Here is a 24,455-nt window from a genome sequence, read left to right as displayed (position 1 = left end):
ATGTCTTTACTGTATGATCCACTAATCTCACTCCTAGGTAGTTACTCAAAAGAAATAAAAATGTATCTGTAAAAAGCTCTATACATGAAGGTTTACAGCTTTTTTCATAATTGCCCCAAACTGGAAATAATCCAACTACCCATCAACTGGTGAATAGATAAGTTACAATGAACTTAGATAGTCCACCGAAAGCAAAAAAAACCCCTAATATATGCAAAAAACAGGATGCAGGTCAAAACACTATGCTGAGAGGAAAGGCATAACAACTACATGGTGTATTATTCCACTTATAGACGTTTTGGAAAAGGTAAAATTATAGGGGCAGAAATCATACTGCTAGTTATCAGGGTCTAAGGATGGGGAGAGAGGTGATTACAAAGCGATGTAACTTTTTAGAGAAATAATAAGTATCTCAATTTTGTCAGAGGTTGTGTGGACATGTATGCTACACAAAACTCTGAACTTTACATCTGAAGAAAAAAGTGAACTTTCCTACATGTAAATTATACTTGGAAAAACCCAAGTAAGATTTCTTGCAGAGTTCAAACTTTGACACATTATTTTCAAAGAAAAAAGTTTGAGTGTGTTTATAAATCCCTTCCTCACTTTCTCACTATGAATGAACCAATTTTTCCTAGGAGGTGACAGAATGCAACAAGCAATTCCTGTCTCTAGTAGAGGCGCTAATAGGTTATTACAGAAGTGTTCCCTATGCTTATTAAAAGCAGCATCTGTTTCAATGGCTCACACTAGAAAAATCAGGCTTAGGTTAGCCTTTGCTCTTTATGGATTCCTAGCAAGCTGTCTGTCTAATTACTGCTGCCTTTGTTGTTTTTGTTAAATATAGTTTTCTTTTTCCTTTCCTCTACCTAACTTCAGTCTTTCCTAGGATTCATCTTGGATCAGTGCATTTGGCTTTCAATTGTTTTTCCTACCCCAAGGCTCTAATTCTTCCAATTAATATTGAATATGGTGACCCAATAAATCTTAAAATGCAGACTTTATCAAGTTGCTTAATACATCATGTTACTTCTTCCCTTTGCCTTTAAATTCTCTTGCTAATATGGCTTGCTTTGTCTCACGGGTCTGAACAAAATGTTCTCAAGAGAATAGGTGCTAAAACATTTTGCTTGGTTGGGTAACTATAATGTATATCTGAATATAAGGTAAGAATTTGTTTTCCTCCAAATGAAAGATACATTTGTACCCTTAAAAAGTCTTTTGTATACTGGATTACTCTCTCAATGACTTTATTTTGAGCAAGAAAATATTTGGGGGGAAAGCCGTTCTTCCTTTAATGATATCAGTAAATCCTGGTTTGAACGTTCATGGAGGTCTTCAGTGGAGTCAACTATGGATGGGATTTAATAGTGGTATGGGATGGGATGTGGTATCACAATCACAACATTATATATTGCAGAGAAGCCTTTATAAGTGTTTAACTGATTGTATGAATTAAATTTCTAAGAGTCTATTTTTTTTTTTTTTTTTTTTTTTTTTTTTTTTTTTTTTTTTTTTTTTTTTTTTTTTGAGAGGGCATCTCTCATATTTATTGATCAAATGGTTGTTAACAACAATAAAATTCAGTATAGGGGGGTCAATGCTCAATGTACAATCATTAATCCATCTCAAGCCTAATTCTCGTCAGTCTCCAATCTTCTGAAGCATAACGAACAAGTTCTTACATGGTGAACGAATTTTTACAGAGTGAATAAATTCTTACATGGTGAACAGTACAAGGGCAGTCATCACAGAAACTTTCGGTTTTGATCATGCAATATGACCTATAAACCATCAGGTCAAATATGAATATTCATTTGATTTTTGTACTTGATTTATATGTTGATCCCACATTTCTCCTATTATTATTATTATTTTTATTTTTAATAAAATGCTGAAGTGGTAGGTAGATGCAAGATAAAGGTAGAAAACATAGTTTAGTGCTGTAAGAAGGCAAATGTAGATGATCAGATGATCAGGTGTGTGCCTATGGACTAAGTATTAATCCAGGCTAGACAAGGGCAGCAAAACATCCACGGATGCAGAAGATTTCTCTCAAAGCAGGGGGGGTGAGGTTCTGAGCCTCACCTCTGTTGATCCCCAAATTCTCACCTGATGGCCCCCCTGCGACTGTGCCTGTCTTAGGTTGTTCCTCCCTTGAGGAATCTTACCCGTCTCTGGCTAACCAGTCATCTTCCGGGGCCATACAGGGAAATGTAAAGTTGGTAAGTGAGAGAGAAGCCATATTGTTTGCAAAGGTTAGCTTTTTACTTCTTTGCAGATTTATGCCCTGTGGCTTCTATGCCCAGCACTTGTCTCGAGGTATCTTTACCACCTGGAGGAATTATGATACTCGGTAAATTCGATATGAGGCACGAATTCTATTTAAGGTTTGTAATTAGGAAGGAAGAAGAAAAGCTATAGATGTAGCATATGAAGGAAACTTGGGAGGATTGATTATTTCTTTGACATATCTTCTTGTATAGTACCTTAAGTATGTATAGGTTTTAAACTACTAACTAATTTGCACACACATATTAACATAATAGGAATACGGTGACATAAACAAAGCAAATCTATAATTACCATCCATCTCCAGTGAAGCCAAGAAAACCATTTAGGCACCCTAGGCATTTGTGAAAATTTATCTATGATATGATGGATATTGTCCAACTGTACTTGAACCATCAGACAAATTAAAGCAGCCCATTTCTGGGATCTGTTCACATCCCATATGTTCTTTTAACCATAGATAGTCTATAGTCATGAGATTTTGGGGTGCTACAACTTGCACCCCTCCCAACTCCTGGTTGAGTTCCAACAGTACAGATCCAGTCAAATTCGTTGTCTCACTGTTTGCACATGCCAGCCTAGACATCTCCCTCCTCCTTCTTATGGCAAGTCCAGGAGACGGTGGGCTGGATGCAGCCACAACCGCAGCATCGTCCGGATCCCTGTGGAGGCTTTTTGATGATCATCCCCCGGCACGAGTCCTCCAGAGAGTGCTGATGCCGGAAGCTCCTCCTCATATCGTATCTTAGTTCATTTTCTGGGTATCCAAGCTAGGCCTTGATCTTCTGCATAGAAACAAACAGACCCTTTGCCCACACTTTGACATGCCCTCTACACCACTGTGCAGATCTCATTGGAGGTCAGCACACAGTAACTGCTTTTTTTTTTTTTTTTTAATTAAGAGAAAGGAATATTATCAGAAAAGAGTACCTCCATAGCTGATCATCTGACATCCTTTAAGTGATCAACATTAAGGATATTTAAAGCATGCGTTGATCTTTGATTTACCAATAGTTTTATCCTGTTAAGGAGTAATCCCCCTTTTCTTTCTTTCTTTCTTTTTTTTTTTAAATTTTTAATCTATACTTACCTGAAGAATACTATGTTTACTATGCTCTCCCCTATATCAGGTCCCCCCTAACAACCACATTACGGTTACTGTCCATCAGCTTAGCAAAATGTGGTAGAGTCACTACTTGTCCTCTCTGTGTTGTGCAGCCCACCCTCCCCTTTCTCCCTCCCCCCATGCATGCTAATCTTAATACCCCCCTTCTTCTTCCCCCCCCTTATCCCTCCCTGCCCACCCATCCTCCCCAGTTCCTTTCCCTTTGGTACCTGTTAGTCCATTTTTGGGTTCTGTAATTCTGCTGCTGTTTTGTTTCTTCAGTTTTTCCTTTGTTCCTATACTCCTCAGATGAGTGAAATCATTTGGTATTTCTCTTTCTCCGCTTGGCTTATTTCACTGAGCATAATACTCTCCAGCTCCATCCATGTTGCTGCAAATGGTTGGATTTTTCCACTTCTTATGGCTGAGTAGTATTCCATTGTGTATATGTACCACATCTTCTTTATCCATTCATCTACAGATGGACATTTAGGTTGCTTCCAATTCTTGGCTATTGTAAATAGTGCTGCGATAAACATAGGAGTGCATCTGTCTTTCTCAAACTTGATTGCTGCGTTCTTAGGGTAAATTCCTAGGAGTGGAATTCCTGGGTCAAATGGTAGGTCTGTTTTGAGCATTTTGATGCACCTCCATACTGCTTTCCACAATGGTTGAACTAATTTACATTCCCACCAGCAGTGTAGGAGGGTTCCCCTTTCTCCACAGCCTCGCCAACATTTGTTGTTGTTTGTCTTTTGGATGGCAGCTATCCTTACTGGTGTGAGGTGATACCTCATTGTAGTTTTAATTTGCATTTCTCTGATAATTAGCGATGTGGAGCATCTTTTCATGTGTCTCTTGGCCATCTGTATTTCTTTTTTGGAGAACTGTCTGTTCAGTTCCTCTGCCCATTTTTTAATTGGGTTATTTGTTTTTTGTTTGTTGAGGCGTGTGAGCTCTTTATATATTCTGGACGTCAAGCCTTTATCAGATCTGTCATTTTCAAATATATTCTCCCATACTGTAGGGTTCCTTTTTGTTCTATTGATGGTGTCTTTCGCTGTACAGAAGCTTTTCAGCTTAATGTAGTCCCACTTGCTCATTTTTGCTGTTGTTTTCCTTGCCCGGGGAGATATGTTCAAGAAGAGATCACTCATGTTTATATCTAAGAGGTTTTTGCCTATGTTTTTTTCCAAGAGTTTAATGGTTTCGTGACTTACATTCAGGTCTTTGATCCATTTTGAGTTTACCTTTGTATATGGGGTTAGACAATGGTCCAGTTTCATTCTCCTACATGTAGCTGTCCAGTTTTGCCAGCACCATCTGTTGAAGAGACTGTCATTTTGCCATTGTATGTCCATGGCTCCTTTATCAAATATTAATTGACCATATATGTTTGGGTTAATTTCTGGGGTCTCTAATCTGTTCCACTGGTCTGTGGCTCTGTTCTTGTGCCAGTACCAAATTGTCTTGATTACTATGGCTTTGTAGTAGAGCTTGAAGTTGGGGAGTGAGATCCCCCCTACTTTATTCTTCTTTTTCAGGATTGCTTTGGCTATTCGGGGTCTTTGGTGTTTCCATATGAATTTTTGAATTATTTGTTCCAATTCATTGAAGAATGTTGCTGGTAATTTGAGAGGGATTGCATCAAATTTGTATATTGCTTTCGGCAGGATGGCCATTTTGACGATATTAATTCTTCCTAGCCATGAGCATGGGATGAGTTTCCATTTATTAGTGTCCCCTTTAATTTCTCTTAAGAGTGACTTGTAGTTTTCAGAGTATAAGTCTTTCACTTCCTTGGTTAGGTTTATTCCTAGGTATTTTATTCTTTTTGATGCAATGGTGAATGGAATTGTTTTCCTGATTTCTCTTTCTATTGATTCGTTGTTAGTGTATAGGAAAGCTACAGATTTCTGTGTGTTGATTTTGTATCCTGCAACTTTGCTGTATTCCGATATCAGTTCTAGTAGTTTTGGAGTGGAGTCTTTAGGGTTTTTTATGTACAGTATCATATCATCTGCAAATAGTGACAGTTTAACTTCTTCTTTACCAATCTGGATTCCTTGTATTTCTTTGTTTTGTCTGATTGCCGTGGCTAGGACCTCCAGTACTATGTTAAATAACAGTGGGGAGAGTGGGCATCCCTGTCTGGTTCCCGATCTCAGTGGAAATGCTTTCAGCTTCTCGCTGTTCAGTATAATGCTGGCTGTGGGTTTATCATATATGGCCTTTATTATGTTGAGGTACTTGCCCTCTATTCCCATTTTGCTGAGAGTTTTTATCATGAATGGATGTTGAATTTTGTCAAATGCTTTTTCAGCATCTATGGAGATGATCATGTGGTTTTTGTCTTTCTTTTTGTTGATGTGGTGGATGATGTTGATGGATTTTCGAATGTTGTACCATCCTTGCATCCCTGGGATGAACCCCACTTGGTCATGGTGTATGATCCTTTTGATATACTGTTGAATTCTGTTTGCTAATATTTTATTGAGTATTTTTGCATCTACGTTCATCAGGGATATTGGTCTGTAATTTTCTTTTTTGGTGGGGTCTTTGCCTAGTTTTGGTATTAGGGTGATGTTGGCTTCATAGAATGAGTTTGGGAGTATTCCCTCTTCTTCTATTTTGTGGAACACTTTAAGGAGAATGGGTATTATGTCTTCTCTGTGTGTCTGATAAAATTCCGAGGTAAATCCGTCCGGCCCCGGGGTTTTGTTCTTGGGTAGTTTTTTGATTACTGTTTCAATTTCTTTGCTTGTAATTGGTTTGTTTAACTTTTGTGTTTCTTCCTTGGTCAGTCTTGGGAGGTTGTATTTTTCTAGGAAGTTGTCCATTTCTTCTAGGTTTTCCAGCTTGTTGGCATATAGGTTTTCATAGTAGTCTTTAATAATTCTTTGTATTTCTGTGGAGTCTGTCGTGATTTTTCCATTCTCATTTCTGATTATGTTGATTTGTGTTGACTCTCTTTTTCTCTTAATAAGTTGGGCTAGAGGCTTATCTATTTTGTTTATTTTCTCAAAGAACCAGCTCTTGGTTTCGTTGATTTTTGCTATTGTTTTATTCTTCTCAATTTTGTTTATTTCTTCTCTGATCTTTATTATGTCCCTCCTTCTGCTGACTTTAGGCCTCATTTGTTCTTCTTTTTCCAGTTTTAATAATTGTGATGTTAGACTATTCATTTGGGATTGTTCTTCCTTCTTCAAGTGTGCCTGGATTGCTATATACTTTCCTCTTAAGACTGCTTTCGCTGCATCCCACAGAAGTTGGGGCTTAGTGTTGTTGTTGTCATTTGTTTCTATATATTCCTTGATCTCTATTTTGATTTGTTCATTGATCCATTGATTATTTAGTAGCATGTTGTTAAGCCTCCATGTGTTTGTGAGCCTTTTTGTTTTCTTTGTAGAATTTATTTCTACTTTCATACCTTTGTGGTCTGAAAAATTGGTTGGTAGAATTTCAATATTGTGGAATTTACTGAGGCTCTTTTTGTGAGCTAGTATGTGGTCTATTCTAGAGAATGTTCCATGTGCACTTGAGAAGAATGTATATCCTGTTGCTTTTGGATGTAAAGTTCTATAGATGTCTATTAGGTCCATCTGTTCTAGTGTGTTGTTCAGTGCCTGTGTGTCTTTACTTATTTTCTGCCCGGTGGATCTATCCTTTGGGGTGAGTGGTGTGTTGAAGTCTCCTACAATGAATGCATTGCAGTCTATTTCCCTCTTTAGTTCTGTTAGTATTTGCTTCACATATGCTGGTGCTCCTGTATTGGGTGCATATATATTTAGAATGGTTATATCCTCTTGTTGGACTAAGCCCTTTATCATTATGTAGTGGCCTTCTTTATCTCTTGTTACTTTCTTTGTTTTGAAGTCTATTTTGTCTGATATTAGTACTGCAACCCCTGCTTTCTTCTCACTGTTGTTTGCCTGAAATATGTTTTTCCATCCCTTGACTTTTAGTCTATGCTTATCTTTGGGTTTAAGGTGAGTTTCTTGTAAGCAGCATATAGATGGGTCTTGCTTTTTTATCCATTCTATTACTCTATGTCTTTTGATTGGTGCATTAAGTCCATTTACATTTAGGGTGACTATTGAAAGATATGTACTTATTGCCATTGCAGGCTTTAGATTCGTGGTTACCAAAGGTTCAAGGTTAGCTTCTTTAGTATCTTACTGCCTAACTTAGCTCGCTTATTGAGCTGTTATATACACTGTCTGGAGAGTCTTTTCTTCTCTCCCTTCTTATTCCTCCTCCTCCCTTCTTCATATGTTGTGTGTTTTGTTCTGTGCTCTTTTTAGGGGTGCTCCCATCTAGAGCAGTCCCTGTAGGATGCCCTGTAGAGGTGGTTTGTGGGAAGCAAATTCCCTCAGCTTTTGCTTGTCTGGGAATTGTTTGATCCCACCATCATATTTAAATGATAGTCGTGCTGGATACAGTATCCTTGGTTCAAGGCCCTTCTGTTTCATTGCATTAAGTATATCATGCCATTCTCTTCTGGCCTGTAGGGTTTCTGTTGAGAAGTCTGATGTTAGCCTGATTGGTTTTCCTTTATAGGTGACCTTTTTCTCTCTAGCTGCCTTTAAAACTCTTTCCTTGTCCTTGATCCTTGCCATTTTAATTATTATGTGTCTTGGTGTTGTCCTCCTTGGATCCTTTCTGTTGGGGGTTCTGTATAATTCCATGGTCTGTTCGATTATTTCCTCCCCCAGTTTGGGGAAGTTTTCAGCAATTATTTCTTCAAAGACCCTTTCTATCCCTTTTCCTCTTTCTTCCTCTTCTGGTATCCCTATAATACGAATGTTTTTCCTTTTGTATTGGTCACATATTTCTCTTAGTGTTGTTTCATTCCTGGAGATCCTTTTATCTCTCTCTATGTCAGCTTCTATACGTTCCTGTTCTCTGGCTTCTATTCCTTCAATGGCCTCTTGCATCTTATCCATTCTGCTTATAAATCCTTCCAGGGATTGTTTCACTTCTGTGATCTCTTTCCTGACATCTGTGATCTCCTTCCGGACTTCATCCCACTGCTCTTGCATTTTTCTCTGCATCTCATCCCACTGCTCTTGCATTTTTCTCTGCATCTCATCCCATTGCTCTTGCATTTTTTTCTGCATCTCTGTCAGCATGTTCATGATTTTTATTTTGAATTCTTTTTCAGGAGGACTAGTTAGGTCTGTCTCCTTCTCAGGTGTTGTCTCTGTGATCTTTGTCTGCCTGTAGTTTTGCCTTTTCATGGTGATAGAGATAGTCTGCAGAGCTGGTACAAGTGACCGCTGGAAGAGCTTCCCTTCTTGTTGGTTTGTAGCCTTTTCCTGGGAGAATAGCGACCTCTAGTGGCTTGTGCTGGGCAGCTGTGCGCAGACAGGGCTTCTGCTTCCTGCCCAGTTGCTTTGGGGTTTATCTCCACTGTTGCTGTGGGCTTGGCCTGGCTGGGGCTGTTCCTCCAAAATGGTGGAGCCCCGTTAGAGGGGGAGCAGCCAGGAGACTATTTATCTCCGTAAGGGGCCTCTGTGCTCCCTGCTGCCCAGGGGGTTAGAGTGCCCAGAGATCCCCAGATTCCCTGCTTCTGGTCTAAGTGACCTGTCCTGCCCCTTTAAGATTTCCAAAAAGCGCTCTCCAAACCAAAACAACAACAGCAACAATGAGAGAGGGAACAGAAAGGAAAAAAAAAAAGAAAAAACACGCGATTTTTTTTTTTTTCCTCAGGTGCCGGTCCCAGGCACCCGCGCACTGGTCCTGCTGCCCTGTCTCCCTAGCACCAGGGTCCCTGTCCTTTCAAGGCTTCCAAAAAGCACCCACCCACCGGTCCCGCAGGGAAGGAACGCTCAGTATTCTTTGTCCTCAGGCACTGGTCCCACGCACCCGCTCACCAGTCCTGCCGCCCTGCCTCCCTAGCACCGGGGTCCCTGTCCCTTCAAGGCTGCCAAAAAGCACTTGGCAAAAAGAGAGAAAAAAAAGGGGAAAAACGCGCGATTTCTTCCGTCCTCAGGTGCTGGTCTCAGGCACCCACCCACCGGTCCCACAGGGAAAAATGCGGGATATTCTTTGTCCTCAGGTGCCGGTCCCAGGCACCCGCTCACCAGTCCCGCCGCCCTGCCTCCCTAGCACCGGGGTCCCTGTCCCTTTTAGGCTTCCAAAAAGCACTCGCAGAAAAGAGAAAAAAAAAAGGGGAAAAACGCGCGATTTCCTCTGTCCTCAAGTGCCGGTCTCAGGCACCCGCCCACCGGTCCCGCAGGGAAAAACGGGGGATATTCTTTGTCCTCAGGCGCCGGTCCCAGCCACCCGCTCACCAGTCCCGCCACCGTGCCTCCCTAGCACTGGGGTCCCCGTCCCTTCAAGGCTTCCAAAAAGCGCTTGCCAAAAAGAGAAAAAAAAAAAGGGGAAAAACGCGCGACCTCCTCCGTCCTCAGGCACCGGTCTCAGGCACCCGCCCCCAGGTCTCGCAGGGAGAAACGCGGGATATTCTTTGTCCTCCGGCGCTGTTCCCAGGCACCTCCTCACCGGTCCCGCCACCCTGCCTCCCCAGCAACGGGGGCCCGTCCCTCTAAGGCTTCCAAAAAGCGCTCGCCAAAAAAAAAACTGCTCCGGTTTCTCTCCACCCGCCGGGAGCCGGGGGGAGGGGTGCTCGGGTCCCGCCGGGCTGGGGCTTGTATCTTACCCCCTTCACAAGGCGCTGGGTTCTTGCAGGTGTGGATGTGGTCTGGATGTTGTCCTGTGTCCTGTGGTCTCTATTTTAGGAAGATTTTTCTTTGTTATATTTTCATAGCTCTATGTGTTTTTGGGAGGAGATTTCCACTGCTCTACTCACGCCGCCATCTTGGCTCCCGCCTCTAAGAGTCTATTTTATCTCATCCTCACATTTAAGTTGGCCAACATTCTTCTTCCATCTTTTTGCAATATTTCTCATTAAGGTCAATCAATCTATCTATCATCATCTTCAGCTAACTATCTGTGTCTATTGTTTTTTACAAAATAAATATTTTATTATATACAGTTTTCCCCAAAGATCGGTATCTTAGTGAGTGTTTATTGTTACTTGTAATAGAAAAGGTAATGCCAAGACTTGGTGATTTTTTTCCTCTCAGATGTAGAAGAACTTGTAAGGGGCTGACACCTATCCACATGGCTAGCAAATGCTAATGCAAACAGGGGTAAGTCCTCTTATTAGCTGCTTCTAGAAATATTAGTAATTGGTTTTATGAGGAGAACAACTAGCAGAGAGCTGGAAAGGGCTTCATGATTCCGTGACCAATACAAAGTAGCCTGGCAGTTATAAGTGGATACTACCATTAACTCTGTAACCAAAAGAGACTTTCCTGTGGACTTGAGGATCCTATATTTACAGTCTAACAATCTAAGCCCTTAATTCCAGAGGGAATTTGAGAGTGGTAGAGAGTGGGTGAATAATTGTTTGGTTCTCCATGTTTCAGTTTGTGAGTATTATTATTTTTCCTTCCATATGCAAATATCCTACATTCTTTCCCTCCCATGACTAAATATCCTCTATTCCAACTTCAATTTGCCTTAAGTTTGAGGGTTACATAACTGCCCGTTGAAAACCTGGTGCTTCCATGGCTGCCATGAATTTTTTTTTTAAGTCTATCTGTTTTTTATACTATAGAGGTCTGGCTTAGTTGTCTTACTGGACAATGATCATAATTCTCATACATGAAACCGTAATTCTTAAAGAGGACCTACAAAGCTAAGACGGAAGTAAGCTACAGGAAACTCAGATCCTCCCTTCAGTCATCTATTGCTTTATTCATTATATCTTTTTCAGATTCATCCAAGATTTATTGAAGACCCACCATGTATCAGGCAATGCCTTAGGATTTCTGAAGATCTAAACACAGTGACCACCTGGCAGAAATTCTAGGTGAAGAAACTTCAGAAGAGAGTATCCCAATTGTGCCCTGAATGGTATTGTTCCTGCAAGATCTCCCTCCCTCTGACACATCGAAGGTTAGAAGAAATCTTGTAGGAAAGGAGCCTTTGTGATTTTAGGCATTTTTCAAGTTTATCTGAGCAAAAAAACTCCCCTCACATATAATCATTAATTTTTAGCTTAAATAGATAGAGAATTATCATTATTAATTTTAGCAAAAACTTGAATGGATATGTGTTGCTTTGCTTAATAAATTGAGAAGAAATTTGAACTTACGCTGACAGTTATTGAAAAAGGGAATGAGTGAGGGGAGCTTCAGGTAAAAAGAGACAGAAGAGATGATATTAGAGGTTCTGAAAGTAAAGGACCCCCCCACCCCACAGTGGGAACAGTGGAGAGGTGTTATAAGAGCTATGTAATACTCAGTTTTGCTTAGGTTCTGCTGGGCTACTGTTTGACACTCTGGTATTGCTTCTTGAATCCTCAATGAAAGCTTATTTCAAAAAATTGCCTTCTGAGAGTGGTGTTTACTAGAAATCAGGATTAAAAGAGATGGTGTCTGATTTTGGGTCATCACAGGGTGGGGGCAAGGTACAGTTATTAGAGGAAAGATCAAGGTGAGCTGGAGAAATCAGGAGATGCAGGGCTCAGAGAGGAACTACAGATAACTGAGAAAAATTCAAGTCTAATGGCTTTACAAGAAGTGTCGAAGGAAAGAGCTCTTGGGGAGGGGGGACATGACATATGACAGGCCACCAGTTATTAGGACCATGGTTCCAAAGGGTTTACAAGCATTAGCCCAGGTAGTAGTTCAGTGTGTGAGGCCTGGTTCCAGATCCTTGGCTTTGAATTGCTTTTCAGCTTGACTTCTCTGTCCTTGGTATTCGAGTCTAGAAAATTGGGTTCAGAATAGTATCTATTTCATGCTAGTTGTTGATTGAATTGATGGAATGAATATGCATGCAAAGTGTGTGGAATATAACCTGGTAGATAACAAGTGCTCAGTAAATATTATTGATTAGTAAATTAACAAAATTATTGAAAATTTCCCCCTAAAAGCTGCAGGTAAGGAGGCAAAAATGACATCAATTGAGAAATGTCATTCTAGTGGCTGGGCAATCATACAGCTTGACGGGTGTAGGAAGAGATGTCAAGAAAATTAGTATAAGACACTTCAGGCATTTATTGGTAATTTTAAGATGACTTAAATGTTATTGTGAAACAAAAAAGTTCTATGCCATTAGGAGACAGACCTGTGGAATTCTGAGGAACTGTGGCTCTCAGGACAGCAAATTGCAGTAAGAGGGACAATTAGATTGAATTCTGTTGGGTGTTAGATTGTTCAAAGAAAGATACCTTATGAAGGGAAAAAAAATTCATAGACAGAAAAATTAACATGATGTCTTTGAAATGTAGACACTTGTGATAGACCCAAAATTAATTAGTTTCAAAATCTGTACTCTAAAGGAATTTACAGAAGAAAATAGAAAAAGTCTTTCAGGAAAGCAGATAAATTGAGAGTGACTTCATACATAGAGTTTTAATTAATTTATGACTGGATCTATCATCCCAGAAGCCCTGGAGAAACGGTATGGAAAACACTGAGTGCAGAGACAAAATCAGATGAAGGTTTTTAGGAAATTATGTGGGTGTGCGTCATCCAGTTGGATAAAGTGGAGGAGCCCAGGTACATTACAAGAGACATAAGAGAAGCTGAGGACCAAGGAAACCCTCTGATTTGCTGGGAATAGAGAGAAAAGCATGGAAGTGGGTTTTCCACTCCTCTCCAGCACTGCTCCTGGGCGGGGCCCCCTTTGGCTCCTGGAACCACATACAGTCATGAGTGAGCAGACTATGGGACCCCTCCGCCCACTCTGATGTTGTTTTCTTCTGCATTCAGTCTACACTCATTCAGTGAAGATTTTAGCACACCCCTTTTACTTTCTCCCATTTGCAAGGATGTCAATGACATGGGTGACCGTTCAGCAGGGTCCTAATGGTATTCTTGTTCCTTATTTTTAAACAACCTATTTTTTTATTGCGATAAAATATGCATAACATTAAAAGTTCCATTGCAACGATTTTTAAGTATATGTTCAGTGGCATTAAAGTGCATGCAAAATTGCTCTGCAGCCATCACCGACATCCATCTCCAGAACTCTTCATCGTGCAAAACTAATTCTGAGCACACTAAACAATAAGGCTCTGCTTGCTTCTTCTCCAAGCTCCTAGCAACCACCATCCTACTTTCTTCATCAATTTGACTAATCTAGGTACCTCTCGTAAGTGGACTCATATAGTACTTTTCCTTTCTTAACTGGCTTAATTCATTTAGCAGAATGTCTTCAAAGTTCATCCATGCTGTAACATGAGAGAACTTCTTTGCTTTTTAAGGTTTAATAATGTTCCACTGTATGTATGTACCATACATTATCATCATTATTCTCCTGATAAATCTAGTACATTTTAATGATTATATTAGACAATTTTACAAAATAACTCAATAAATGTTAATATTTAAACAATAATTTATAATCTTGATGGTTTGATGTACTTGATTCTCATTTAAAGGCATTAATTTTCTCACCTCAAATGAAAATAAAATTCCCATGTACTAAAGTAGTTCTTGGAAATCCAATAAACTTGGGCCTTGGATAATCCTAGTGTTTTTTTTTTTTCCTTTAGAAATCTCACCTTTCTATAAACCTAGTGGAACTTCAAGCTAAAATTATAAATCACTAATTACTAAAACAATTAGTCCCTTAGATACTTTAAATTGAAATTGCAAACCAATCTGCTACTGCAATAGGTAAATTTTTTTTAAGTTACATAATCTTAAAAATAAAATATGTAAAGATTATTCCTTAACACAAAGTTATAGCTATTAAACGTTTGATTAGCCTTGTCATTGAATACTTAAACTTAAAACCTAAAAAGTTAAAAATTTAACCACTAGGGAATCAATTATGCCATTTCAGGAGAATTTTAGAGTCAGTTTAATTTTTTGGCTTGATGGCTCAGTTGGCTGAGGTTGCATAGCAACTAGATATTTGGACAAGATGTGAGACTTTGGAGTTTTCCACATTCCCACCTGCCTTGCTGAGTCCCTTTCATTTCCTAGTTGCTCTGTAAATCAGGAGATCTCTTATCCTATCTGTCCTGGATTAAGTTCACATATTCCTAAGCCTCTACTCTATTGAAATTCCCATATGCATGATTAGATTTCTCCAATCATGCATATGAATCTTGTATTTTTTATTTTATTAGTTTACACTATGGCAATATTAACTTATCCTTTCAGAAATTATCTTTTGAGTGTCTACTGTTTGCCAGGCACTGCTCTAGGCATTTGGAGATATTGTCCAACAAGACAAATTCCTGCCTTGTAGAACATACACACTTGCAGCAGGAAAGAGTTACTAAGTAACAAGGTTGTAAAGTAAGTAAAAGGTTTCATAGGCATACCCAGTGAATTATTTGGTATGTTAGAAGGAGGTAACTATTAGTGGATAAAGAAAAAATAAAGTAGGATTAGGGATTTGAATGCTATGGTGAAGGGGTGTCAGGATGAAAAATTTTCTGAGATGGTCAGGAAGAGACTCCTTATCAGGTGATGTTGAAGAAGGGTTTGAAGTAGTTGAAGGACTTGGGCAAGGGAATATTAAGGAAAGAGTGGTCCAGGTGCAGGTACGGACAGAGCCAATGACCTCAGGCTAAAGCATGCCTGTTGTCTTTGATGAGCAACAGTGATTGAGAATGGCCAGAAAGGTATCAGGGGACAGATGAGGTCGGAGAGATAACAGAGTCTTGCAGGTCATTGTAAAGGTTATGCTTTTATGTTCCAGAATGTGGGGAACCATTGCTATTTTTTGATTAGAGCACATACATGATCTCTCTTGTGTCATGTTGTCTGAGTAGATTGAGCATAGAATGTGAATGATTGGCAACGTAAAAGCTGAGAGACTTGTCAGGAAACTATGGTAGTAATCCAGATAATAAAGAAAGATAGAAAGTGTAGTCTGGAAGCAGTAGAGGTGAGAATTTTGAGTATGTTATGAAGGTTAAGTCAACAAACTTTCTTTGACATTGAGTGTGGGATGTAAGAGAAGGGAAAGAATAAAAAATGCACCAAATGTTTTAGGCCTGAGAACATAGAAAATCAGAATTGCCATTAAGTAGGATTGGGAGTTCCTAGAACACAATCTAACACCTGTTCAGTGTGACTGCCTGTAGGACATGAAAATGAAGATATCAGATCAACAGCTCTGTATATGTTTCTAGAGTTCAGGAGAGAGATCTGGACTGGAGATCAAATCTGGGGAAGTTAGCATATGGATGGCTTTATATCCATGCTTCAAGTAGAAATTAAGAGGGTCATAGACAGATACATGGAGAAATACAACATAGAGCAATTAGGGACAGAAAGATAAACAGGCGAAAGATAGCCTCTATAAGTGACCAATGATGTAGAAAGAAAACCAGAAGGAAGTGTATTTAGGAGAAAGAAATGATCTTCCGGGCCAAAAGTTGCTAACAGTCTAGTAGGTAGGGACCAAGTAAGTAAGGACAAATTGATATTGGATTTAGACAAGGGATGAGGGACCTTGGCAACCTTTATGAGGGCAAATTTCTGGCAGGAAATGGGTGCAAAGTTGTGTCTAGGGTGTAAAGTTGTGTCTAGCCTGGGCTTTGTTATTGCCAAATGAGATATCAAAGTGAGAATGGTAGGGGGCAGGTGTGTGTGTGTGAGCTTGTGTGGGGTTGGGGACGGGGAAGAGGGTAACTACAATGGCATGATTAGAATGATGAGCCATGGACTTGAAGCTGACTTGGGGAGAAATGGGGTATTATGAGCATTAGGAACAGCTGACAAGTGATAGAAGTTCTGCTGGAGCCAAAGGATGGATGGTGGACAAAGGGAATGAAAGACAGCAAACAGTGGTGGTGAGTGAACTGGGGTGCCTCAAATATCTATTATAAAGTAATCGGAGTATTTTGTAGTAATGAAATCTAGACTAAGATCATAAAAGTCAGTTGCTGAGGTAGATTGCTCAATAAAATCACTACATTACTGGAAGAAAAAAACTCAATAAATGAAGAAAAATTGTTGGAAGTAAAATCTTTATTTTTATGTATACAGATTTGGTATGGGAAAGACTGACAGGGATTGTGGAGTTAAAGTCATCGAGGAATGAAGGGGAATGATGAAGTCAGAGAAATCAGTAACTGTGGGGGCAGTGGTTGGAATAATCAGCTGTCAGAATCAAAGTGCAGAGATTTTAGAGGAGAAAGAGACGATGACCAGAGACTGGCAATGAGCCTCGGGAGAAAGAAAACAGTCACCACTTGAGACAGCTACAGAGCAAGCAGTGTTTTTAGAGCAAAAACAAGGACTTGCATAAATCAAGGAGAACATTTAGAGAAAAGATGAAGGATGCAAGGTGCCCTGTTAACAGAATAAAGGACCATTGGTTCCACAGGGCACTGTCGTGGGTGGGGGGTTTAGGAGTCAGGTGGGGGAAGAGAGCCCTGTGTGTACGTGCTGCGTAGAGCTCTGTGTGGAGCCTGAGAGTCCAGGAGAGGAAAGGTGGCGGTGAGTCCAGGGAACGTGGAGCTTCTGATACAAAGAGAAATGGCTGGTTATTGAGATGCATCTAGGTAGATTGAAGGCAGGTAACAATGGTGAAGCTGGGGCTGGTCTGGGGTAAGGAAGAGTGGGTTCCTGGGGTCCCCTTTTGCGTATGCTGATGACAGTTGAAGCGATCCCCTCTGTTAATATTTGAGCTCAGTCAGGGGAGACATGATCTTATTAGGGTGTGTGCTCTGCCTCTAGGTGGACCTGAGCACTTCCCTGGAGGCGGTGCTCCTCCACTGGGCCTCCCTGTCAACCACGAGGAGAGCAAAAGACCCCCAGCCTTGGCCGCTGTCAGGTCTCACCACCTGCTCCTAATGGAGAGGAGGGTCTCACTGTTGCTACTTTTCTCTTTAATCTGCCCCCTCTGTACTGGCAGTCTCCAAGTGGCACTCAAACTTCTATTTGTATTTTTTGCAACTTCTACATTTAAAGTTTTTGTTTTCGCTAGTTTTATACATACCATCATATAGATTTAAACGTTCACAAAGTTCATCCACATTTTTCACTCTTTAGAAGCAACTGCTTTCACCTTTTCATTTTCTATTTTGCTGCGTATCACCTTTGGCCAGAATAGAGAAAAGGGCCTTTAGAAATCTTACCATTCTTAAAAAAATAATTTAAAAAATCCCTTCTAGTCTTAGTCTCTATTTTTTCCTTACTTCTACAAATCACTGGTGCCTTGAATTCCTTAGCCTTTTTGGAACTTGGCAATATAAATCAGGATGTTTTTTATTGACTTTTTAGACTGCCAGCTTTGATTTAATTTCTCTTAGATCTGCTAAGTCATGTACTCCTAGTCTTTGTATTTTTTGACTTCCAGCATTTTATTGCTGTGGTTTCCTCTCCAATTGACTTTGTAGCTTTTAAAATTATATTTCAGGCTTTTAAAATTATTATATTTTTGCTGTTATTTATTGAGGTTTGGAAAGAAAGCTATAGTAGGTGTGTATGTTAAACAGGATTACTTCACCTGGAAGCTTTTTACATGATCAAGCTTATTTTATAGGATTAAACTTATTAATATTTATGTTGTATAATGATATAACATGCTTGAAAGCACATATATTTTGTAGATAGTCTGTACAAGACTAATTTTGGAGGTCCATACTCATATTGACCACAGTGTTCTTACTAATTTAATAAGTACATGTTGACTAAAAATAGTCTCAGAGATTCAGCAGAGAATGCAGGATGTCTACTAAATACAACATGCTCATTTGAAGCATTAATTCACATACATTTAAGAGATAAAAATAAAGATAAAAATCTTTTTTTTGTGGAGAAGTTATCTAAATTCAGTGGATGAACATTAAAACAGTAGGACATCTGTCCATTTAAATCACTGGAAAATTGAGCAGTTCAAGATATCAAACACTCAGATGCTCTCTTGCAGTAAAAAAATATATATTCTAATCGTGTGGATTTAATGATGAGAAATGAGTAAGTGAAATAGTTACTCTGTGTCCATTCCCAGGCATAGAAGCCTTCTGATGCTGTAATGATTTGACAAATTTGCTTTCTAGCTGCAGCATGATTATTTCTGTGACAGTAAGATACCATCAACACAGTCTCAAGGAAACTGTATACCTGGAAAGAAGTCACAGAACATTTAAGGCCATGTATAAGAATGAGATCAATTTTTATTCTTGAGAACCCTTTGATTAAACCTTAATTTAGATAGTTGAGACCACTGTTGGCCTCAGCTTCCCCTAGGGTTTCAAAGTTTGTTTTTCCATATATTATTAATCACAGGTTTTATCCTTGATTATCTGAGATGTGGATTTCTTTTCCCTCCAGGAAACAGATGGAGTATTTTATTTCGGGCTGAAATTTGTGTTGATGCAAACTGAAGATTTTTTCATTTAAAAATTATTCCTTTATATTTTGTATTCAAGTAAGGCAAGCTCAAAAAAATCTTGGTAAATGGGTCATTCCCTGTGTCTCTTCATCCTATATTCACATTGAGATGTAATGATATTTGAAATACCCTCTTTCTCAAACCATCAATCATCATTTAAATACTTTTCAATAGGGTAGAGGCCTTACACTAACAAAGACATAGAATGAATGAGCCAAGAGCTAGTGGGAGACATAGTACTGGGTACCTCATAAGGGGCCCTAGCAGAATATTCAAAAGTGAAATATTTCAACTGTAATTTACTTAAGACTGTTGATCCTTCCATCCTGCCTTCCATCTCTGCACATTCCCCTCAGGTAAGGTGATTCAAGTACTTTTGGGGTTCAGCTAAGGGGAGATTGAGATGGAGAGACTGTTTGTTGTATCCAGTGGGATGTATCTCACATTCATATGGAGTTCATTTGCTGTCACCTATTCCAGCACATCATTTCCTTTAGAATACTGTGCCGGAAAGATCTGGGATGTAAAGAAGGAACACACTTTGAAATATGCTCTGGACTGAAAGTTTATGACCTCCCAACCCAATTTACATATTGAAACCTAGCCCCCAAAAAGATGGTATTTGGAAGTGGGACCTTTGGGAAATAATTAGGTTTAGAAGACTCGCGAGGGTGGACCCTGATGACAGGATCAGTGTTGTTACAAAAAAGAGAAAGACCGCGTGGAGCTCTCTCTCTCTCATGCCACTATGTGAAGATAGACCCAGAAGGCAGCTGTCTGTGGGCCAGGGAGAGAGCCTTCACCAAGACCCCAACCACACCACCACCTTGATCTTGGACTTCTCAGTCCCCATAACTTTGAGAAATAAATATGTGTTGTTTAAACCACCCAGCCTATGGTATTTCATTAGAGCAGCCCAAACTGACCAATAGAAAATGCAGTCAGAAGAAAACCATTGGAAAATGGGTTCAATTATCAGATATATAAAACTTTAAGGGCAAGATTTAGTTCTTACTGAACTAGTTTCCTTCAGAAGGGGACTTTGCAATGCAATAAATACAATTGTAACACATCAACTCATTTTTTTATGGAAATCATATGAAATGCATTTTATCAGAATTCTCATGTGCTTAGGACACAAACATGTGACTGTATTACAAATAGCAAAACTGTCCATGTGTAGCATCATATATTCCATTATCTCAGCATGTCAGATCTGACTGGTTTTGTCCTGCTGAAGTTTGACTGTTCAATATGAAGCTGTAGGCAGAATGGCCACCAATGTAGCAAAATGGCTAAAGAAGCCAAGTATTTCTCTCTTGATCACCAGTAAGTTCAAGAGAGACTTAATTACACAATTGCATAACTCAATCTCAAATAGTGACAATTCAATAAGGGAACTGTTAAAGATTAATTTTCAAGAGAAATTGTAAACTATGACATTCATATGGATATAAAAAAACATGTGTTAAGGATTTAATTTAACGCATTAATTGGGAAATTGGTAAGATGTTGAATTTGCTCAAAGGGACATCCAAGGAACATATTTATGGATCAGGAATATTGAAGTGAATGTGTAACTGTGGATAAAGCTATCTTCCTCCACAGCAGGGGAGGGAAATTGATTAAGTCTGAATGAACCTTGCATATCTACAGACAAGAGTTATTGTGTATGTCTGTCAATTATCTACAGTTTACAGTGTGATAAACTAGTTCCTAAAAAATCAGAGTAAGATAACGTAAAAGGGTGTTCCTAGATCAGAGATTGACAAACCTTCCATAAAGCACTAGTCAGAAAATATTTTACATTATGGGCCCTACTGTCTGCACTGTAAGTACTTAAAAGTCAGCCACTGCAGAGCTAAAGTAGCCACAGATAATATGTAAATGATTGGATGTGGCTATGCTCAAATGAACCTTTATTTACAGAAGCAGATGGTGGGCTGAATTTGGCCAGAGGGCTGCGGTTTGCCCCCTCCAGCTCTAGACAATCCCTAGTTGTCTAGGGAAGCACATCTTTCCCTCTACACCAATTTAATCCAAGTTCAAGGTTTGAGAATTCCTGACAACCTGGATGATTCAAAGCAATATTGCAACTTTGAGAGAGGGCTAGTTTAATAGTAATTTACTTACTCTGAAATATAATCTTTTGAATCTGTGCTTCAAGGAAGGGGCTTAATTAGAATTCCCATACAAACATTTCAAATCCCAGGTAACCCCTGGACGTGGACACTTTCACCTTGGACCTACGTCATCACTGGAGTTCATTTGTGTTTTTCTATCATAACTAAAAAACATCTGTAGGGCAAAAAAAAAAAGTTTTCATTTCTGACCTTGCCTTCATTCTTTTCTTTTTCTAGGTTTTGGACTGATAAATTTTTACTTAATGGGTGGTACTTTTATGAAGACTTAAACATATATTTAATACTTATTTTTTTAGTATTCTTATTTGAAGGGTTGGTCTGAATTATTCAGTTGGCATTAACATTACGCAGAAGTCCCATTTTGCAGTTTCTTTAAGTATGTTAAGCATCAATTTTAGTATTGTACAAATAACCTTTATTGAATGTTCTTCTAGCTTTCTAGTGTCACCAATAACAATAAAATATTCTTTTGCATACTCGATTCTGTTCTGAACCATTTCTTTTAGCTTTGGAAAACAAATTAAGATTCATTCTTTGGTTAAAAAATTGAAAGGTGGTTTCACACTGGTTTAGCAGTGTGGTTTATCACTGGTTTCATAAATGATGGAGTAAATTTAGATATTTAAAAATATTCCAGTTTACTAATGTTGAATAATTTTTAAGAAATGAACCTACTGTATAAAACAAATTTTATATGTGTCTGACTATAAGTCTAATGATTTTTGAAAGAAGCATAGTATCCTATATCCCAAATTATGATTTTCCCCTCTACTGAAACACTCAGAATAAAAACAGAAGTAAAATTGTGAGACCATATTTGTGAAAGAGGTAAGAAAACTTATTTTAAATATGAAAAAAATGTATAAATCATAAAAGGAAAAACTTAATAGAGGTGTTTAAATAATAGGTTTAAATACATTGAATAAAAAAAAGCCTCTATGATTGAAGATATGTTACCCAAATTAAAAAGATAAGACACAGACTAGGAAGAGATGCTGGTAAATTATGCCATGTTAATTGATATGTTCCTGGAATTTAGAATGAATGACATATAATTAGGAAAATGTAAATTGCATGATAGAAAAATTATCAATGATGTGAAATCTTTGAAGCTGAAATCCTCATGGCCAATAAACCCTAATGATCAATAAGGAGAGAAATGCACAACTTTCTTATTTGCAATCAAAGCAAATAAAACTAAAGCAATTCTAAGTAACTTCATACCCATATAAATAGAAAAAGCAGTATCATTTCTGTTCACTACTCATTGGCCAGAACTACTCATAATTCCAATAAAACCTGAGTGAGGCAGAAATGTCTGAAAAGCAGATACAGATGTATTTGATGAATGGCATAAGTAGCTATCACTGCTGTATCAATATCATGCATCAACAATTTGGTGAAGTCCACTGAAGTTGAAGCTGTGCGTAAGCCATGATTTGGCATTTCTGTGTCTAGGAATCCACTGGAGATACTGCTGCACATATACAAAGGGAGACACATCCAAAAGTGTTCTGAAAAGCCTTCCTTGATAGGGAAAAATGTCTGTCAAAGACAGAAGAGATAAATCTATTTTGGCAGGTTTGTACAATGGAATGTTTTATAGCTATTAAAATGAGTGATCTAGGGATATCAAACTGGATAATTCTTAAAAAATACACAATGAGTGGAAAAAAAATCCTGGTTGCATGATGTTACATAAAATGATCCCCTGCATGAGAACTTCTAAGGCACTGAAAGCAATACTATGCATTGCTTAGGGATAACTGTATATGGCTAAAGAGATGAACTTGTAGGCAGAGAGCATGCGTGCGATCTATCTTTAGGGAGATGAGTCTCTCCGCAGAGAGAGAGGGATGGATTTGATACTATCCTCCAAATACAAAGGAGTCATTGACTCCTTCATGGCCTTCTAAAGTGATTTAAAGCAGATAAGGCAAAGTATTCAGCATGGATGGTGCATAGGCGGCTATGTAGAATAACAGTTTCCTAATTTTCTGTTTGACATTTTTCTAGGTAAAAATAAAATAAGGGCACAGAAAAAGTCATAGAGGGAGCCTGCCACAGCAGCTTTTCTAAATCATCCATATATATCTGAAACCTGATTGCACCCATGACCATATTTCACAATGATAAGATTAAACTTTTAAATTACCATTAAGTAAAACTGATGCTCAGGAAGATAGGACATGTTCTGCTTTCCTCCAGTTTCTCCAGCCAGTCTAGGCTGTACTTAATTTGGTTTGATCTTGTACTTGGAACTGCAGTGATCTTCTCTCCTCTGAACTCGTGTGATATTTCCTGTATGAGGCACCTGTTTTGACAAAAATTTCCTCTGCCTTACACAATTATTTTGAGCAGCTTTTTGCATATTATTTGTGTCCGTCCTGAGAATGTAAGCTCCCAGAGGCCTGTGAATAAGCCTTCCTATACTTATATAAGTGTTTACCATGGTGCTAAAAAAGTTTATGAATGAGTTCTCTTAATAAATGTTTAAGGCATTTGGGATTTTATGTAATCACCATGTTCATTGGTAGAGTGAGTATAACTAGTGGAATATGCGTGTGTGTGTGTGCAAACACTTGACAGAGCTGGGGCAAGGACAGAAATATTTAGATGTAGATTCATTTGTTCTCTTAAGTTAGGGATGGTAGAAACAACTAACAAATGTTTATATATATGTGCCTTGTAGACATACCCCCTATAACACAGTATGTGTGTTCTTATAAAAATAACTCATCTTCTGGAAAATCTTAAAGTAAAAGGGTCAGAAACAGGGTCAAAAGTAGGCCATTAAAGCCATGTGCAGTTATGTAACTAGCCCACTAAGAAAAATAACTCCTGATTAAAATACTAGTAAAGCTAATCGGAGCTTAGCTTTCTAATGACTAAATAAACATTTCAATACATGTGGGACTGAAATAAAACAAAGTATGGCTCGAGCCTGATGGAAGGCTGACATTGCGGAATTATATAGAAAAGGCTAAAATGCAGAAGCTCCAGAGAACCCATGCCATAATTATTCCAAGACAGTGCTCATGGGTCAGCTGAATGCCAAGAAAAGGACATAGGGTGAGGGGGACTCCGAGAAGGTTCTAGATTTTTCCATGGCTGGCTACATTCAGCAGCAGAGGCATATTTTGAGTTTTGTTAACATTCTACCAGAATACAAACAAAGCATTCTTACCTTTTCCTTATTAACATTATGTCTTCTAGTATCAAAGTACTTTAAGATTCTATTATGAATATTTTATCTTTTTCTTAAGCTTGGGTGCTTTTAGTTTCTTGTTCTATTTGAACTTTCAGAAATTTCATTTATATATATAATGCCCAGTGAGGCATGTGAGTCATGCTATGTGCTTTTGTGTGGCTAACTGTAAGTTAATGTATTCTAACTTTATTTTTGATGAAATTAAAATAAGAATTGTACATGTATTTATGTATTTATATTTTTTAGTAAGGGATTTGTAAATAATACTTATTTGAGAAACAAATATTTGTGAAACAAAGCATTGTGTTAATAGTTACAT

General features: G+C 38.6%; 1 long non-coding RNA gene across 2 annotated transcripts in view; it reads left to right on the top strand.

Annotated features, from left to right (window-relative positions):
- The window catches only part of LOC118973698 (uncharacterized), a 229,621-nt gene that overhangs the window by 200,357 nt on the left and 4,809 nt on the right, over positions 1–24,455 (top strand). For both annotated transcript variants that reach the window (XR_012131740.1, XR_012131739.1), the window contains one exon: positions 11,184–11,365. This is a non-coding gene — a long non-coding RNA (uncharacterized lncRNA). The remainder of the gene's footprint in view (positions 1–11,183; positions 11,366–24,455) is intronic.

This window comes from Manis javanica, chromosome 1 (genome assembly GCF_040802235.1).
Source record: "Manis javanica isolate MJ-LG chromosome 1, MJ_LKY, whole genome shotgun sequence".
Lineage (NCBI taxonomy): Eukaryota > Metazoa > Chordata > Mammalia > Pholidota > Manidae > Manis > Manis javanica.
This window is presented reverse-complemented; position numbering and strand designations above follow the sequence as displayed.